General features: G+C 44.8%; 1 protein-coding gene across 5 annotated transcripts in view; it reads left to right on the plus strand.

The window, feature by feature from the left end:
• The window catches only part of LOC138960262 (sodium/calcium exchanger Calx-like), a 114,665-nt gene that overhangs the window by 36,072 nt on the left and 73,593 nt on the right, over positions 1–5,000 (plus strand). Inside the window, exon 1 of one of the 5 annotated variants that reach the window (XM_070332078.1) lies at positions 724–922. The exons of 3 other annotated variants lie outside the window; for them this stretch is intronic. The gene's annotated coding sequence lies outside the window, so the exon portion shown is untranslated. Of the gene's footprint in view, positions 1–723; positions 923–2,451; positions 2,559–5,000 lie in introns of those variants that run through there. One more of the 5 variants, XM_070332079.1, reaches the window with a different exon arrangement.

The raw sequence follows: 5,000 nt of genomic DNA on the forward strand, positions 1-5,000 counted from the left end.
CCAGTGGGCAAAAAGTAGACTGAACTAGTAGGCAAAAAGTAGACTGAACTAGTGGGCACAAAGTAGACTTTTTCACGCCTCTCCAACTCACCAGTGAAGTGACCTGACTTTGATGGCCCGATGGAAGCTTGGTCAGAGACTGGCAGTTCTCTACGGCTCGTGGCTCTATGAAGCAGTGACTCAGACTGGGGAATTAATGGACTCATGGAAGTTCTCTAAAGGCAGCTTTCATTACTGAGAGATTGTCGATCTCTATAGTATTGTATAGCTAGGCCCAATAATATATGTGGTTCTATTCAGCGGGTTGGTTGGTTGGTTGTTTTAAAAAAAAAAATTTTGTATTGTCTCCTCAGCAGATATTGCTATCCGAGACAGATGCAAGTTCGCTATGCAGCAGTAACTCAGCCGGCCTCGACTCGAGAACCCAAATCAGTCAGTGATGGATGCCCTAATCAGGCACTGTTTGACCTCTGCGGTCAAAAGACATAAGAAATTAGATCATGTATTGTCCATACAATTAATACAATGGATGGAAAAGTGTGGTATTAATTGTATGGACAATAAATGATCTAATTATAAAGCTTCCATCGGGCCATCAAAGTCAGGTCACTTCACTGGTCAGTTGGAGAGGCGTGGTTATGCAGAGAACGTGTACACAGTCAGATGCGTGAGGGGACTCAAGGCCGGGAGGGAGAGTAAAGAAAAGGCTTGGTTGTTGATCTCTGTCGGGCACCAGTCGTGGTCATTTCAGCGTCGGGAGAACTTCGCACAGTGAACGGGAGGGGCAGCGGTTTGTGTGTAACTGACCTAGTTTTGCAGCAAGTTTGGCGATGACTCGGTGCTTGTAAACATGAAACAATGAGACATCCATGCGTCTGTGTTTCCATGAGTGGATGACTAATATCCTCTGAGGCGACTTGAGGTAAATATGTCTACATTTACATAATTTAGTTAAACCATTACCTGTCTCTGTAGGGTATCTGGTGTGTTCAGTGTAAGGTATCTAATTTTGTTTTGCGCGGGTTGATATGCGTCGGTTTTACTTCCGGGTTGAGGCAGTCAGTCGAGTTGATTTTGTTGTCGCTCGGCCCGACTGATGAACCACGCTTGCTTGCTTGGTCGTACGTTTTGCGTATCAATTTGTATTGCAAACAGACAATTGCGAAATTACAGACGAAAATACGATTTTGATCACAAGGCATTAGTATACACGCCAGAACGCCAGTGTGCATTGTGATATAACTATCTCTCTCTCAACTTGAAGTCTCCATCTATCATCATGACATCTATATCATAAGTGTACGTGTTATAAGTGTTTGAACAGGGTTGTCACTTTTATCAACAATGCAATCGTATAATAATCGCTGGATGCCTATGCGATAATACGGGCGTATTCTGCAAAATTATCGGTGTCCCAAAATCATTTGGATGCATTTCCAGACAAACCGAGAATGCGTTTCAGAGCCATGAATTCATGACTGTCCGTGTAGGTCTGATGCGTACAAATTCAAGGTTCTATCGGTCGAGTGTCAGTTGTAATTGTGTATTACTTTTGTGACTGACTTCAAGTTGGCAGCAAATGAAGATTTAAACAACAAAAGAACAACTGAATAGCCTCACAACCAAGTTACACTGCTAAAAAACTAACTGAAACTGCGACGTGTGCCCGAAAATCCTAACATTTTTCCAAGAGCCTGGGTCAGACACTAAAAATCCCACCTGTGTGTGTCTGTGAGATTGGGTCAGAGAGGGGGTGGGGGACAGTTTTTGTGGTTGTCAGATTGAGAGAGAGGTAGAGTTTTGTGTGTGTGTGTGTGTGTGTGTGCTTGTGCGTGTGTGTGTGTGTGCTTGTGCGTGTGTGTGTGTGCTTGTGTGTGTGTGTGTGTGTGTGTGTGTGATCCAACTTAAGCTGTGTTACGGTCAGGTCAGGGTGTTTGTTTGCCTGCAAAAATGTGTGGCATTGGCGTGACTAAGATGCAGTCTGTGTCTTTACGCGAATGTTTAAAATTTGTCGACCAGTCCTATTTTCCGCTTGTGTCGAGTTATAACTGTGCACAGTACGTTTATTTGTGTCTGTCGCAATCCTGAGAGCCCTGTTTACATCTCGTAACTCGAGTTTGTCTCATGTTATGCTCCTTTGTTCTAGCCTATTTTGGGTGTAATGTGATCGTGTCTTGGCGACTTGACCTGGTGTGTTTATGGTTGTGTCACTGTCAGTGTGTGTGTGTGTGTTTGCCGTGCGTGCGTGTGTGCGAGTGTGTGAGTGCGTGCGTGTGCTCGCGCACGCGCGTGTGTGTGTGTTTAAAATACTATGTCTGTTTGCGCGTAGTATGGGCCCTCGTCAGTGTTTAACAAATTAGTTTGACTGGTGCTAGCTGTGCCTTCCGACACCTTCACACAATACTCGGCTTGTTTTGTCTGTGTCAGTGTGTCGACCCCACTCCTTTATTATGCTGACAAAGTTGCTGAGACTGACTGACACGCAGCCAGCAATGCCAAAGTGTACTAGAACAACTGAGGAGTGGCAGCCGGTGCAGGATGCAGTCAAGGCTTTGCGTGTGGTTAACGCTGGGCATGGACATTGAAACATCAACATCATGAGTGTCTGACCTGTGTAAATACTTGATTGCAGCAGTGAGAGAAATGTTTACGCCCGAACGTGGACATTTTTACCTGTGCATTCATTACGTGTGATTAACTCTGGGGATGGACATTAAAACATCAACCTCATCAGGAGGGTGTGACCTGTGTGCATACTTGAATGCAGCAGTCGCACTCGCATGCAGGCAACAGGGATAGTGTTTGACATATGTATGACGGCTTACTAGTTCCAAAACCTAGACGGTTACATATGCCTTCAAAATTCATACACACACAGGCTATTAAACATATTCGCGCAATTAAACACGCACATCAGTACACGCGCGCGCGCACACTCGACTGAAGTCGAATCCCGTGTAAAATATTAGGTTATTCTTGATAACAAATAAAAACACGTTTACCTATGTGCACTGAAACTAAACCTCCGCACCCTCCAGGTGTGTATCGCTTCAGCCTACCTGCGGATGCTGAGAGAGGTATGACTGGTGGAAAAAAATACTACAATAGCCCACAACTACCTTTGGAATGTTGATGGCTTTTCCTCCGCCTCCTCTCCACAATTTGGCCTCCTTCAGTCTGCACTTATGCTCTCTCTCTCTCTCTCTCTCTCTCTCTCTCTCTCTCTCTCTCTCTCTCTCTCTCTCTCTCTCTCTCTCTCTCTCTCTCTCTCTCTCTCTCTCTCTCTCGCTATGTGATTAACTAATTCATTCCTTTAACTTGGGGAGTGACTCTCTCACCTCCCACATCCCCCCTCCCCTCACTATGAAAGTTTGTTTGTAAGAATACAAAAAGTTTCATCTTGTCGCCCTTGTTTTTCCAGACGTTCTTGTTTCCACTTCAAGTAAGCCTTGTTGCACTTGTGCTTGACAGGGAGGAATTTCAGGCGTCTAAAAGATATCTTATTTGCTATACAAGTTTCATTTTGACACTTCTCTGAGGTCAATGCTAAGGCAATTATTGAGAAATGAGAATGAGAACGAATTTTGTCGTAGTTGTACCAATTGTTGGCCTATTTCTCTAGATTTTCTGCACTTTATTACGGAATACATTTGATGACCACGGCATGGTGAAAGCCGTAACAAATGTCATTGCAAGAAGACAGTCCATTGCAGTTTTATGATGGGGTTTTCCCTCACGATAAGTGTGTGTGTGTGTGTGTGTGTGTGTGTGTGTGTGTGTGTGCGCGTGTGTCTGTGTGTATGTGTGTGTGTGTGTGTGTGTTTATGTGTGTGTGTGCCAGTGTGTGTGTGTGTGTGTGTGTGTGTGTGTGTGTGTGTGTGTGTGTGTGTGCAAGTCAGTGTGTGTGTGTGTGTGTGTGAGTGACTGTGTGTGTGTGTGTTTATATGTGTGTGTGTGTGTGTGACGGTGTGTGTTTGTGTGTGTATGTGTGTGTGAGTGCGTGCGTGTGTGTCTGTGGGTGCGTGTACTAGTGTGTGTGTGTGTGTGTGGGTGTTGTGTGTGTGTGTGCATGTGTGTGTGTGTGTGTGTTGGCATGGCGTGTGTCCGGGTCATCCGTCAAGTAGAGTCCGCCCTCGTGTGACGTCTGGCCATGTCTGACCTCAACAAGGCGACTGACTGCGGAAGCATTTTGTGTCGGCAGAACAAAAATCCGAGTCAAGTCAGAATATATTGTGCTAAGCCTTCGTTGTTAAACTTAACGTGACAATAAATACTTGTCTACGTCGGTTTTGTTTGCCGTCAACGCTTCGCGGACAATAGTGTGCCGCCCCCATTTTAAGACTAACAAACATCTGCTAAAATTAACTCTTAAAACGGAGGTAAATTTACAGACATCACGAACAGGGAATCTGTAAATGCAAGGTCTTAAAAAGGAGGAGTTCTCGAATCGGGAGATCATAAAGGGGGGTGGATAAAGGGGGGGGGGGGGGTGTCCGGCAATGAGCCGCAGTTATCATTGTCAGCGAAGACAAAATCCTAGCTGAGTTAGAACATTAAGCTCAACAATGGTAGCGCTTTCTTTTTAGGGGTTACGGGACTATAAAAGATTGTGCTGTTTGACAGTAAAAAATCCGACATAAAATGATGTGTGTCTAAACTTACAGCCGTACCGTACAATCTGTGGTAGTGTATGACTACATGTCTGGGTCGCCGTGACCGTAAACCTATGCCCCAGTCTTAGATGTAATACCAAACACTGAAGCCTGCAGACAAACTTCTACTTTTCATCATTGTTTATATACATCTCCCTTTTGCAGTTGCACAGACATCCCCCCCCCCCCCCCTGCATTTTTATTTTTTATTTGTATACAAAGCCGGGTTTTCCCGTGTAACATGCCACCAATGGCTTTGCCGTGAGGGCGTAAATTACATTTTCTCTCAGTTGCACAGATTTTCATTTTGTCTTTATTTACTATTCAAATAGTACCCCATCTTGCTCG

This window comes from Littorina saxatilis, linkage group LG2 (assembly GCF_037325665.1).
Source record: "Littorina saxatilis isolate snail1 linkage group LG2, US_GU_Lsax_2.0, whole genome shotgun sequence".
Taxonomy (NCBI): domain Eukaryota; kingdom Metazoa; phylum Mollusca; class Gastropoda; order Littorinimorpha; family Littorinidae; genus Littorina; species Littorina saxatilis.